The 16,136-nt window shown below is 32.1% G+C and overlaps 1 pseudogene; it reads left to right on the top strand.

The window, feature by feature from the left end:
• The first annotated feature begins 561 nt into the window (after positions 1-561).
• On the top strand, positions 562-1,253 carry LOC149228101 (uncharacterized; annotated as a pseudogene).
• The last annotated feature ends 14,883 nt before the right edge of the window (positions 1,254-16,136 follow it).

The following is a 16,136-nucleotide window of genomic DNA, read 5'->3' on the forward strand; positions in this document are numbered from 1 at the left end:
AATTCAATAACAGGAAGTTCAAATTTTAGATTTCGCATCTATTCAAAAACGCGAAAACTTTGTGGGAAAAATCGATACTATGATTTAGATGGTTATGGCGATCATTAATTTGTTTTAAATGAGGTCGGAATCATTCATAAAGCACACTTCCCAATAATTTTACCATTGGGACCATGGAGTTTTAAATTACCTTTTAGTCAATGAAAAGAGGTTTGAGCTTAGCAGCAAATTCCTAAGTTCCATAAGGATTATAACAACACTTGTTTATTTTCAACCCCTAAATTCTAAATTCACCCCTCATATTTTTTCGGACATACACAATAAATCTAAGTAATCAATATCCAAATCAGTCAAAGTTGAGCAGTTATTAACAGGAGACCATAGGAGTCCACTACCCTCAAGTCTCCTCTCTGCATCTTGACTGACCTTGACTTCCTAGTGATCGTGGATTTTACTCTCTTTCGCACTTCCTTCCGTTTCACATGGGCATCCACTATCACAAATTCCTATAAATCCCAAGCTGCAGGGGAAGGAGGTGGCGCTCTTGAAGCAGAGGAATCAATGGCAAAAGCCCTGAATTTTGAAGAGGGAAAAGTATGCCACCGGATTTCTGCAAGTAATCCGGGCATAGGCATTCATGTGTTTGTGCCCACGATGGTCGTCTCGTTGGCTCTCATCATCAGGCATTGGGAAGCTGTTTCACCCAAGTTGAGCTTGGGCGTCTTGATTCAGTCTTCTGGTTTATTTTGTGTAATATCATCATTGTTCTTCTCTCCATCCAATCGGGATTGTTCTGTGTAACTTCCAGTACCGAGCAACATGGAGATTCAAGTGCATTTGTGAAGGAAATTGAAACCAGGCCAAAGCAGCAGAACACTTTGGAGGGGACTGGGACGGAAAGCAGAGAAGCTCCTGGAAAAATTGAATGGACTAATTCCATTTCCATGAGTCTTACTGCTACAAAACCTGAGCAGAAAAAACCATCTGCTAAGCGAACCCGCAACGGTGTTAATGGTATGACACAAGACAAAGGCCAAGACGATTCTGACATGAAAAAATTGATGGCCGAGGATCATGTTCTTGTGAAATCTGAACCGATGGTGACAGATGATGAATTGAAGCAGAAATGCGATGATTTTATTGCTAAAGTCCATCACCAAATACGTTTACAGAATAGTGCATACTTCACAGATTACAACAATCAAATGGGTTTATCTGTGAGTGGTTTCGAGAAATAAGGCTTACCCAAGTTCAATATCAACAATTTGACACTTAAATTTATATTAAATATATTGTTGTAATACCTCAACTTTGTTGTTGATCCATTTTATAATAGTTTTCTGGAATCTATCTTATTAACCCGACTCGGAATGCACGAGTAGGAGGGCAAGCAGGGGAGCGAGCAGGAGCGACGACCAGGGGTTGTGTGCAGGAGGGCGAGTAGGAGGGTGAGCAGGAGCGGCGAGCAGGAGGGCGAGCAGGAGCGGCGAGCAGGAGGGCGAGCAGGAGCGTGAGCAGGAGCGGCGAGCAGGAGCGGCGAGCAGGGGAAGAGCGCAGAAGCGGAAGGGGCGGAGCACGAGCACGAGCACGAGGGCGAGCAGGAGGGTGAGCAGGAGCGGTGAGTAGGGGTTGAGCGCAGGAGGGCGAGCAGGAGCGGCAAGCAAGGGAGGAGCACAAAAGCGGAAGGGGCGGAGCGCAGGAGCACGACCCTTGTCAACGGGCTTTGTTTGGTGTAGGAGCAAGAGCAAGAACAGGAGCAGGGGGTTGAGCACAGGAGCAGATGGGGAGGGCGAGCTGGAGCAGAAACGTCAAGCAGGGGGTTGAGCGTAGGAGGGCGAGCAGGAGCGGCGGAGGAGCGCAGAAGCGAAACGACCCTTGACTACGGGCTTTGTTTGGTGTAGGAGCAGGAGCAGGAGCAGGGGTTTGAGCGCAGGAGCAGAAGAGGAGGTCGAGTTGGAGTGGTGAGCAGGGGTTTGAGCGCAGGCCGAGTAGGAGCAGGAGTGGGAACGCGGCGATCAACGAGGGTTCTCCTCAGGCAACAAGGGCATCAACAGAGGCGAGTGGGGATCTGAGTGGGCTTCACCAGCGACTGAGTCGAGTGGTGAGAGGCAATAGAGAGGTTTTCGTCTTGCTCGCTTCATCTTTTGATCTTTTAGTTTTCTCTAAGCGGGGGCGAGGTGGCTCCCCTTGTCGCCTCTGCTCGCGGTGACGCCTCTGCTTCGGTGGGTCTTCTCCTTCTCTGCGGCAGTTAGGTTTGTTCTGGCCACGACATATCCTTTGGAGCGTTGAGGGAATAGTTGTGCTTCTGCCCTGTTTCGTGCCGCTTCTATGGAAGTCTCCATTGGTCTTTTCTGCAAGCAGATGCGGATGATTGTGGCAGCGTTCTTCCTCTGTTTCTCGTCTGATTCGGGTGGAGAGTTTGAGGGGGCGGGGAAGGAGTGGCTTCTTTTGCTGCTCTCTTCCTCATTTCGTGCCTCTCCTTCCATATTGGGCGGATAGATCTTGTTGCTCTTTCTTCAGATGCTTGTCTACTTGGTTTTATGGTGCCTCTTCTGTACCTTATAGATGGGTTGCCTTGTCTGGGGGGCAATATTGGCCTTTCAGGGCTTTATTTGGGATCTGTTTTAGTAGATTTGCATGTGGCTTGGTTCATGTTTCTGCATATGCTTCATGCATTTGCTCTATGTAATCTTCTTATATGAATGTTTCTGCATATGCTTCTTGCATTTGCTCTATGTAATCTTCTTATATGAATATATTACGCTTTTTCTTCTGAAAAAAAAACCCGACCCGGAATGTGTTTGGGATTGTAGATTCATCCAAACACAATTTTGTAACTGGGATATCTCAATCTTCAATCGAAATGTATTAACTCTTGTAACTACAGTAATTGGCTATTTATCTTTGAGCTTTTAAATGGTTTTTACAATTATACCTTTTTTGAACTTTTGCTTTTCTAGTGATTTCATCTTTGTATTTGCAAGTTTGATTATGCATTTTAATTCTATATATAATTAACAGTGGAACATGTTTATCTCATACCATCTAAAATTAATATTCATGGTTTAAACATTTCCGAGCCTCTTCCTCCTCATTTCTGTTTATCTTTTATCTTTATACTTTATAATTGTTCTGTTATCCGTTTTATTCTGATCCGTAACTAGAATAAAGTACTGTATAGTTATGGAATTTGGTCTAACCGTTAGGCGGGGTTTTACAGCTTTCATGGTCTAATCCTAAACAACACTATGTATGCCTCAAAGCTACTCCAAGCTCAATTTCTTGAGATGAAAAAAAAGGATTACTATATATATTTTATTGGAAAATTTCATCAAATTCGTCCTATTAATCCATTCCATTACAGAAGGAAAATTACGATCTCATGCTTAACCTATAAAATAAAACCATTTTTTTGCTTGTACAAAAGAGTGAATCAGTTGTGAAAATTTAAAAATAGTTATAATTTTTCTATCTCTGAAGGTTTTTGTTTCTAATCCAAAAAAAAAAAAAAAACTCTTTTTATTAATAATAAAGAAAGTGATTACAAACAGAAAACTTGTATCAGTATTTTGATTGAAAATAGAGTATGTTAATCAAATAAACTTCAATCCTAGATGTAACAAATAAACATGGAACTTTATGAAACTTCATTGCTTAAAAATCCCTGTGATAATTAGTTAGCACAGTGATGAGATTCTTTCAAACAAAAATCGACAAAGGTGAAAGATGATCATCCATACATCCCAAATCTGTCTCAAACATTTGCAGTTCTGTTTAGCTTTCTCTTGATTTCTATTTAAACATATATTACAAGTCAATCTATTCATTTATTCCCAGGGGAAACTCCCCAGTATACTATTTCTTTAAAATTAGATGCTGAATAAAACTTGATCCTGGATATCAAAATAAATCTCCCATGATTGCCTCCCGTTAGGCAATCCATATACCCAGAAAAAGATGAGAATAAATTTGTTAATCAGGGTTAGCTTAATTGGACATGGTGTCCCTGTGGCTGATTCCTGTCTAATTGCTTCAGCTCTGTTTGAAAGGGTTTCCAAATCTTTTTCAATTCTATGAATATCAATTTATTGGATTAAGGTTTAGTAGTTGAAACAGGGCATATAAAGAGTTCAAGTTCAAACTCCAGGTTGAAAGTCCATGAGAAAAGGTGTTGCGACCTCAAAAAAATAACTTTATGTTTCAATCCCCTTAGTTCTTAGTCAAACTTGATTGAAATCTCACTATCTCCTTTCGATAATTGTATAAACCACACTCCATGAGAAGGCTTGAGATTCTGTCCATTGCAGATTTCTGCATTCAACGGGCATACAGCAAAGTCACAGGATCACAAAATATGTAATGGATATAAAAAATGTACAGAATTTGCACGTGAGTGCATGATCTAGCGGTCGGGGCGGTTGGTTTGCACACCCCCCTGGCCGTGTTCGAATCCTGCGGAGCTGCACGAATGCTGCAGTGTATATTGTTCCATGGAGATTGGCCTGTTCTGACACGCATATGTACCAATATATATGTAAAAAAAGAGGGCCCATAATGCTTCTAAAGGGAACTAACCCCTCCTATTTAAAAAAAAATAAAAAAAAATAAAAAAATAAAAAATGTATAGAATTTGTAGAGGATATAAAGATACTTAAGGGAAGTAAGGAGAGTCGAGTTTTTTTGCAAACCTAATTTTTTAAATTCAATTATCAAGTAAATAAAATAAAAATGAAAACAAACAAAATTTTGTCAAATGCCAGGTTTTCACTTTTAAAATTATCATTTGAAAATAAGTTTCCAAAATTATATAATAAAGCTTTTATGAAATTTTGAAAAATTATATATTTTTAATTGTCAAAAGTGTCCTCCAAAATTATTCATTAAAAAGTTGATAGTTGTATCGGTAAAGTATATATATTTTGTCAACATTATATATTTTTATTAGTAAATTTGTTATTCAAAATCATTAAAAATAATAAAAAGTTAGAAGTAATTATGTATTATAATTTAATATGGAATAATGTTATAGTATTGTATTTTACAATGAATGATGATGATGATGATGGTTAATGTCCACTAAGACCAAACATTGGTCTATCGGGCCTAAAGAAACAAATTATTTATTTTGATTTAAGATTTTATTCCTATGCTCAAAAAGCTTGGAGAGAAGCCTCCCGAGCTCACTATAATTTTGACATTGTAAAAGGCTAGGAAGGTCAGTATTGTAACAAAGATTGTGAAACTGAGATCTAATGTGGTTGTACGCGGGGCACTCTAAGAGGAAGTGGTTTTCATCCTCGGTGTTCATATTCTCACATATATGGCAGATCCTTTCCATCCATGGCGTTTTAGGAACTTCCCAACGACCTATTTCACTATGGAGCTCATGAGAATTCGTTCTAATCTTGACTATATTAATTTTCTTCTTTGAGCTAGTTAAAATAGAGAGATACTTTTGATCTTCTAGGGTGGGGTTGATGACCTTCTTATAATAACTTAATTTTCTTTCAGCCGCTAAATCTTTCTCACGCCACATTTTTTCTTTGAACTTAGAAGTAACAATATCTTTAATGTTATTTATGTTTTACAATGCATCGATCTCGTTGATCTCCCAATAGTTTAACCAAGCCCTTGTGTCTTTATGCCACCCCCAATTGAGCCTTAGGTGGTTTTGGCTGGAGTTTAAAGCTAGCTTAGGAAGTCTATGATCGTCTATGTTATTGAGTTTGTGCTTGTACAACAGAAACCTAATCATAGCTAGGCTCTCAATAGGGGAAATACATGCTTCTATAAGGAGAATAGGATAGGGTTTATTACTTTTAATTTTCAGGTTATAAGTTATAAAACGCTTCTGGATTTGTTCAATCTTTCTCCATGATTCTCTGGAGATGCTGCAACCCCAAACCTCATAGCCATATAAGATAACAGGAGTGACTAAAGTTTCAAAGAGGTTTTTATCCTGCATTACAAGGTTTGCTGTTTTACAATTATTTTCAAGACCAAAATAAGCTTTCCACCCCCCATTAATCATTTTCTCAATGCTATGGTTCCAGTTGAGCTTGTGATGAATATCAATTCCTAGGTACTTGTAAGAATACACTTCCTCCAAGTTATTATTGTCATACATAAAATTAGCGTAAGTGTCCTTCTTGGATTTGATAATCATAACTTTTGTTTTGTCAGTGTTAACAGTCATACCCATGGTAGAGCAGAAATCCTTAAGAAGCCTGAGTTGCTTATCAAGATCATATGGGCACCTTGCCAAAAGAACAATATCGTCAGCATGGAGAAGAAGGATGACGACTATCCCAACTAATATCGTGCCATCACATCCTGCTTCCTCTAAATATATGCGAAGAATATATAGAGTATGTTTTTAACTCTTTCACCGAGCCTCAGAACTCTTTCACCGAAGAATATATGCGAAGAATATATAGAGTATGTTTTTAACTCTTTCACCGAGCCTCAGAACTCTTTCACCGAAGAATATATGCAAAGAATATATAAAGTAGGTGTTTAACTCTTTCACCAAGCCAGAATATATAAAGTAGGTGTTTAACTCATTCACCGAGCCTCAAAACTCTTTCACCGAAGAATATATGCAAAGAATATATAGAGTATGTTTTTAACTCTTTCACCGAGCCTTAGAACTCTTTCACCGAAGAATATATGCGAAGAATATATAAAGAATGTGTTTAACTCTTTCACCGAGCCTCAGAACATTTTCACCGAAGAATATATGCGAAGAATATTATATGGGATAATGTTGTAGCATGTTGTCTCAATTGAAAAAATAATAAAAGATTAAAAGTAATATAGAATTTTATATAAGGAAGATGTATGTTGTAAACATTTAAATGTTGGTTGAATTAATAATAAAACATTACAAATAATAAAATTCAATTTGTTATATTATAATTTTGTTTTCATTAATAAATTTATCAACAATTTTTTAGATAAAATAAAATCATAATATACATATCATATTAAAATATATAACATATAAATAGTAGCTATAAATTAAGATTCATTTTATCATATAAATTAAAATAATGATTCCATAACCATATTTAAATTTAATTAGTAAGCACATAAAAACTTCATGCTTATAATAAATTTATGATATAACAAGATTCTTAACTATGATATTGACCTCCACTTTACCATGGATATTATTAACTTGGTGATGTTATTTTCTTGATTATATATAGATATCTAGAAAATAACATCACCATGATGACAAATTGTAAAAACATACATATACAAATAATATTAACTTGTAAATAAACTTTGTTAAAATATCATGACCAATCAATACAACATGCCAAAAGATCACAACTCATTTCACAATAAAAATATTTTGTTTTAATTGAATTTTATAACATATTTTTAATTAAATCTAAAAGCAAAAATGTTATAAGTACTTTTTACATATATGTAAATGTTCTATCCTCTGATTTCAAGATTTTGTGATTCATATTTTTTTAGATTGTTTATTCTGAAAAACAATCTCAAACACAAGATGTGAAATTTATATAATATAAACAAAAAAATTATAACCCACATTGGTCAATGTTAGCTAAATTAATAGTGGTTAATAGACAAATGGAATCTATAGTCTTGCTTTGAGAGGAACTAATAAATTGAGATGCAGAGTAGATAAATTGGGCTGACACTCTACAACCTAGTATGGGGTGATGTTGATATTTGTAAATGTTTACATGTCGGCAAATAATAAAAAATTAAAAATAATAGAGAGCCTAATATGGGGGATCTGTTGTAGTGTTCCTAAATGATTGTAATCATTTAAATGTTGACTCAAGTAATTATAAAAAAGTTAAAATTAATATAAATGATGAATTTCAATTTGTAATATGGTAAATTTGTTTTTATTAATAAAATTATGAACAATTTTTTAGATTAAAAAAAATAAAAATCATAATATACATATCACATTAAAATATACGACTTATTTCACCATATAAATTTAAAATAAGATTCTATAACCATATTTAAATTTAATTAATAAGCACATAAAAATTTAATAGTTATAATACACTTACGGTATGAGCCTCCACTTTATGGTGAATATTATTAACTTGGTGATGTTATTTCTTGATTATTGTGTACAAATTAAGAGATGTCTAGAAAATAACATCACCATGATGACGAACTTTGGAAACATACATATACAAATATTATTAACTTGTAAATAAGTTTTGTTACAATACCATTAGTGTCATGACCAATCAATGCAACATGCCCAAAAACCATAACTCACTTCACAATATAAATATTTTATTTTAATTTAATTTAATTTTATAACATTTTTTTAATTAAATCTAAAAGCCAAAATATTATAATTACTTTTGAGATATATGTAAACCATCTATCTCACTACTACTAAAAAAATATTTCACAGATATTCTATAGAGATTAAATCAAATATTTTATTTTATTTTTATTTTATTTTATAACATTTTTTAATTAAATCTAAAAGCCAAAATATTATAATTATTTTTGAGATATATGTAAACCATCTATCCTCACTACTACTATAAAAATATTTCATAGATATTAGGTAGAGATTAAATCAAAGTTTTAATAAAGTTAAAAATTAAAATAGATGTGAAATTTATATAATATAAACAAGTGAGGAACTAATAAAACGATATGTGGAGTGGAAAAATTTGGCCAATAGGCACTATACCACCTAGTCTGGGGTGATGTTGATGATATTTGTAAACAAGTATATGCATTAAAATATATAACATATAAATAGTAGCTAAAAATTAAGATAGATTTTACCATAGTAATTAAAATAATGATTCTATAACCATATTTAAATTTAATTAATAAGCACATAAATTTATGATTACAATATAATAAGAATTTTAACTATGGATATTCACCTCCACTTTACCATGGATATCATTAACTTTTAAATAAGCTTTGTTACAATACGACATGCCCAAAAACCTTAACTCATTTCACAATCAAAATATTTTATAACATTTTTTTAATTAAATCTAAAAGAAAAAAGATTATAATTACTTTGAATAAACTATTTATCCTCGCTACTATTAAAAATATATTAACTCAAACTTTTAATAAAAATAAAATCAAAAGATCCATCTTAGTTTCTATTAAGGGACGAGCGGAATACAATCTTCAACTTTTGCACTTAAAAGAGTTTGCATTTTGAGATATTTGATCCCTCTTAACACTTTTGGTAAATTCAGAGTTAAGATGGATCTATGTTGGTTAATTGCTTGCTCACACACATGGACATAAATAAACTTTGGTGGTTAGTAACAACTTGTAAGTCTACATATTTACAAGTTTACTCTTACATAAGTGTTGAGGAAAACAAAAAAATATCCAATTTTTATGCAAACATTTGCTTAAATTAATATCCGAATTTTATGCAAAGATTTGATTAAATTATGGTGGGAAGAACACAAATATTTACAAAGAATGCATGAATATTGCAACCTTATCAGCATAAAGTAGTTATCCACATGACGTTATCTTCTGCAAATGTTGCAATAAGACCTTCAAATTATGCTTCAATCAAATGTTTGAAAACCATTTTTTTAATAATATTGAAAAATAAATATTTATTTTCCAAGCTAAACATTATAATTTGCATTAGTCAATGCTAAACTAATAATGGTCAAGCAAATCTATTGCTAAAATATTGCTTTGGCAGGGACTGATAATATTATGAAGAACCCACATAGATCTATTTTAACTAAGAATCTATCAACCGATGAGAAGAATCAAATCTCTAGAGGTGCAAACCTTTCCTCAAACTTTGTACTCAAAAAGAAATTTGTATCTAGAGAAATTTGATCCCTCTTGGTGCTTGGTAGATTCAAATGGGTCTATGTCAATCTAATTAATTTATAAATTATTAAAAACTAATACATAATAACTAAATTTGAAAAGTAAAAATTAAATTCTATAAAAACAAAATTAGATCTCAAAATAGTAAAAAATATTTCACATGGACTTTCATTACATTATTTTTTAAGATAAAAAAATAATAAAAAGCTAAAATACATTTTAAAAAATGAATAATTTAAAATTTACATTGTAAAAATTTAGTTTTCTATGTAATTAAAACAAATAAAAAATTGTAAATTGATAATATTAAGAACTAAATAAAGTGTGATGGCGAGTTCGAGCAACACTAGGGTTTCCTCATTCTCTATGTAGGCAATTGCCACGACTCACAGTCCATGGCTAGAAGCCGACTTCCATCGCAAGCAACCAGGGCCTAGGGAAGGCGAGCACTCGTGGATGGAGCAAAATGATTGGTTATTCTCTCTGTGTAGGGCCATCCAAAGTGCATGTGGAGAAACTATTTATTTTTTGTAGAATATGTAGGTGAATGAAAGATTGTCTATCAAACGTGATGCAAGTGCAAAGCTGCTCTTTTATGAAACAATTGCTCGAAGAAAACTAGAGGAGATCCAAGCAGTAGGTTTGTACAAGCCCCTTTGCAATCTCTAGTTATTAACATCATCATGTATCTCATATCAAATGTAGTCTATTACATACATTGCCATGGAGTTTTTCATTAGAGTCATACTTGAACTTGTATCCATTAGAATCATACCTCTACTTCGGATTCTTACAGAACCCAAAGGCACCAATGCTGTAACCTCGCTTTGATACCACTTGTAACATCCCCTAGTAAAACTCGTGTAAAAATATATAGGATTAGAAAATTTCTACGTAGTTTACTAGCATGTAATATTCCCAATCACTTATTCCATGTTCCTTAACTTACCATCAGTTAAAATCATCACTATTACATAAAGTAACTTTAGAAAAAGAATATCAAGTCACATAATGTAACAACCATTGTTACAACATATTAACATAAAGCTCCCTGTTGTAACCCATTATCATCGTTCATTTAATTAGGCTAGTTAATCACATATTTGATGTTGTAAGTGTAAACATCATGCAAGGAAACAACATCATTAAAATGGCATAATAGTCAAACACACCAATGGACACTGATATACCCTGGAAACCCTGAAGGGAAAAATTAGCAAATGTTTATGTTGTTAAACGTTTCGTGAGCGTGTTCACCCCTCACTCAATGGATGTAAGGGAGTCCATCCCTTAACCATTATTAAAATCTTACAAACAAATATCATCTTAAATTTAAACATAACTTACTTAAGGTCATTACATTAATCATGATATCATTTACCCCACAATTCCTCAAACATTGTGTCTTTGTGGCCTGGTTGTTACCTATAATGGATCATTCTGTAGTTGACAATCCCTCAATCTGCATGCATGGACCATTAGTTCATTGCCTACCATAATTTTAAATATAATCCATCTTTCACATATTAAGTCACAATCCTTTCCTGCAGTAACTATCGTCAACAAATTCTGACACCATGATTATACAGAATATCAAATAAAAATCTTTACTAGTTATACTTTAAACATATTTTCATGTTCCACTTTTTCGCACATGCATAATAATGTTAAAAGATGTTATTGACCTTTTTCTTTTACACTCATCCTCCACTGCAAAACCAATTTCTAACACATACATAAATAAAATGTATAAGGAGTATCGAGGCATGTCTTTTATGGACAATAGACATGTGTTAATTAAAAGAACATAGTTATAAAACATATATATTTATATATGCATGTGTATGGTTATGAAACATGTCTAACCATCCAAATCTCACACGCATAAAGTAAAATGCATAAAGATCACCAAGGTCTTCTCATTTATCCCTACTTGACATGCATCATAAGGAAGGGAAATAGTTACTTCTTCCCACAAGGACATGGTAATATTTAAAATAATCACCCTCGTTATCACTATCTCTTCACACAATAAGAGAGAAATCTTTCCAAAATATAAACACCGCAACAACTATTATTTATTTGCACAAGACACATTCTTTTCCAAAAGAAAAACCATCGTAACTACCTATATTTTAAAAGAAACTAGCACATTAGCTTTGATCTTTGTGCATGTAAATACATATTCTTTTTCCAAAAGAAATTAACCCAACAACTATTTTCTTGATGCACGTAAATACATATTCTTTTTCCAAAAGAAATTAACATCATAGATGTATTCTTCTGCATATGAACACATATTCTTTCTCAAGAAATCTAACACAATAGCTACTATTTCTACATGTGTATATAACACATATTATTTTTCAAGAAAACTAATATAATAGCTATATGTGTGTGTGTGTGTGTGTTCTTTTTCAAGAAACTTTAGCAAAACAAATATTATCTATGTACATATAAGGACATATTCATTCCTCAATAAAAAATACATAATAGCTATTATTTTTATGCACATAAGCATGTGTTCTTTTCCAGGAGTCTAACGCATAGAAACCATGCGAATATTTCCAAAAAAATTAATAAAATAATCTAGCTTTCCACACATAATTTCCCTACAATATTTTCCAATAAAATAGCATAGGTTTCTTATCTTTTATGTGTAAAGTTCACATTCATTCTTTTTCAAGAAAATAACATTACTAACTTATTTTTTGATGTGCGTAAACTATGCAAATTTTTCAAGAAAAATAACATGGTTAATTTATCTTATCTTTCCATTCGATGGTTGGAGTTTGTTGATGGGCTAATTAACAACTACTCATCTCCCATTCAATAACAAGTATTTAGTCAACAAAGTTCATGAAGGCAATGCAATGAAAGCATCTATCCTCCCACTGAAAATGTTTCTTGAATCTTGGGTACCATCAACCCATTGACAATGATTAATAGAGTCTACCACAACCTTAGTATACCAACACTCAAATGACAAATATGAGAGCAAAGTAGCATGTGGCATGAGACTTCATGGTCACGATCAAATAAGGAGCACAAGGGTTAAGGGACTATATGCACGACGTATTGTCTGAGTCTTCACACCCTACCTACATCAATATTGACAACAAAACCAAACACAAAATATTGTTGCGCCATAATCTTCTGGCATCCATCTGCAGCTCCACTACCAAACATTGCTCAAAATAAAAGATGAATGGTAAAGCAGGGAATGCCTTAAAAAAAATAAGGAGGTGGTCACAATATAGGCAATATCTTTTACGGTTTTGTCGGCAACAACTTCTAGTGCAGAGAAAAATTACTCCCAAAATATGTTGCAACAGTGTAGCAAAAAGACTATCTTGATGATGAGATTCAATTAGGTTATTGGATGTCTTGAGGTGAGTTTAATTTGGATGTTTTTTAGTTTCACAAGTATTACCATCAATTATAACTAATCCCAAGAAACAACCATTCAAATCACACTAAATAAATAAATAAATCAATAATAATTTTATGTTATTAAAATTATTATTTGCTTAAGGTATATCACAAAAGTAGTGAGATTACTTGAAATGTTTAAAAAAAATTAACAATAATTTTTTCTCTTAAATTCTTTATATAATATATAGATATATGCATAATTGACATTAAAATATTTTACATAATACGAACATTGAAATATTTTATGATTTTGTTCATATTAAATGTTATATATATTCATTTTAATGATATCAGGCGTGGAGAAAAGATCAAATTTCTTGATATGTAAACCGTTTTAGAGTGCAAAACTTGAAAAATGTTTGCACCTCAAGATATTTAATTCCTTTCCATTATATATATAGTTAGTATCACATTTTTAAATGCATGATACAATGTCTTGAATGTCTCCTCATCACTTGGATTGTATAGACTACACAACTTAAATGTGCAATTCCAACAATTTTTTACTGGATTTTAGATAAAATTGACCAAAAAATATAACAAAAATGTAAAATAGTGATATTACTTGGAATGTTTAAAAATATTTTAACCATATGTTTATGTTTTCTTTTTATTGCTTTCCACCAATATAGATCAATCGCAATCACGTATCCACCAATTACCGAGAGAGATCAAATCCCTTAATATGTAAACTTTTTAGAGTGAAAAACTTGAAAAAATGTTTGCACCTTGAGATTTAATATATATATATATATATATATATATATATATATATATATATATATATATATATATATATATGCCTTGAAATTCTTATTGGGCACTTGGATTGTATACACGAAGTAACTAATTTGCAATCACAACAAATATTTGCTACATTTTAGACAAAATTGACCAAAAAAATATAATGAAAATGTAAAATAGTGAAATTACTTGAAATGATTAAAAATGTTATAAGCATAAGAATATAATTTTTTTAATTGCTTTACATAATATATATATATATATATATATATATATATAGTTGACATTGAAATATTTTACATATTTAACATTGTTTATATTAAAATGCTATATTTTATTTAAGTTATGAACATTAATATTACTTAATATGGCATGGTAAGATATTTTATTTTATGATTATATATGGGCATTCAAATAGTTTATTTAAGTTTTGGAAATATATATATATGTATATATATATATATATACTTTATTCGTTTCTTAAACTTTTGATTATTTTGTCTTCCTAAAGTTGATATAAAATTATGTTATTTAAGAAAGACATTGAAATGTTTTGTTCATGACTTTAGAGGGAAAGTAGAATATATTTTTTTACCAATTTTTTTAGGTTTACCCAAGGAGTTGAAACCAATACCTCTAAGGACCTAAGTCCTCGTTCTCAAGGCGATCGTCGGGCCTACCTCACATGGGTCTGTCAAATTTTAATTGAAAGTAACCAAATATGTATATCCATTTATGTTGGTTTTTAATTATAAGTAACCAAATATATATATTCATTTATGTTTTTATTATAGTCGACATTTCTTTTTTATTCAAAGTATATATATATATAGAGAAAATGTATCAACTCCATGTTGAGCACAAACAAAATCACACATGCGCCTCTCGGTGCAATAACTCAATTTTAAAAGTGAAAATTACATTATAAATCAATGCCCTTTTGTCAAAATGGTAAACAATATTTCACACCAACTATTTGGCAAAGTGATTTACATTTTCAAAACTTTGGTTTGCCATGTATCCCAAAAATTTTCAAACTATTATTAGTCATATAACTATGTAAAACTACATTAATGCTTTTAAAATTCCAATTTTTTTTACTTTCTTATAGTTTTTGTACTACCAACTAGATGTTGGAAACTTGACTGTACTAAGGGAGGGGGGTGAACCAGTATAATTCATTCATGGTTATCAATTTCCAATTTATACTTTTCTTTTCAATAGTTATATGAACTATTAGATAAGCAACAATACACCATAGTTATATGAATTATTAGATGAGAAAAAATATATCATATGAATAATATATTTAACATATAAACAACATTAAATCATAACATAAGATTCAACACATAACATCAACATATGTGGACACCAGATATAATTGGAAACCAATAAACGGAAAAACCATGACTTTTGTTGTTGTGATGTAAATTCAAGCACCCATTGCCTCTTTACATCTGCTTTTGTAGGCACCCACCTACACGAGGATTCAACCTCTTTTCTATTTTGCAAGCTACAACTTGCTAGAAGCACCCACTTCCACTTACAACAACTTTTGTAGGCTCTTGTGTATATATGTGGATTGTCTTTAAGAAAAACTATTGTTTTGGAATTTTGAGTACTATAACGGTTTTCATCATTAGACCAACTACGATCATTAGATACCTAAACCATGATGCTCCATGAATCCAATTATCTTCTACACCTCCACAACAAAGTACTCCAAGTATCGTGATTCATAATGCCTCCTGCGCACCATTAACATTATTTTATAGAACTAATGTTTCGAGCTCTTTCCTACACTAAAACCATTCTCCACACTAGATGTTTTGTTCATTCTAGTTCAATCATGACAATCTTCTCATCTCAAAGCCTCACCATTTCATGAATCTCAATTTCAAAGTTCTTAAACTTGATTTTCTTTTCTTTTCTCAACACTGTCTCCATTGATTTACATCTAAAAAAGAAACGCAAATGACTAGGATAGAGTAAACCAAAAACTCATGCAAGCAGGTAAACAATCATTGCCAATAGGACTACAATGATTCCAAAAACTCATGCAAAGGGCCAAACAACCCCTGCCAACTAGATTATTCTAATTACAT

This window comes from Pinus tabuliformis, chromosome J (assembly GCF_031772625.1).
Source record: "Pinus tabuliformis cultivar Carrire ecotype Pingquan chromosome J, CPIR1, whole genome shotgun sequence".
NCBI classification, from domain to species: Eukaryota; Viridiplantae; Streptophyta; class Pinopsida; order Pinales; family Pinaceae; genus Pinus; species Pinus tabuliformis.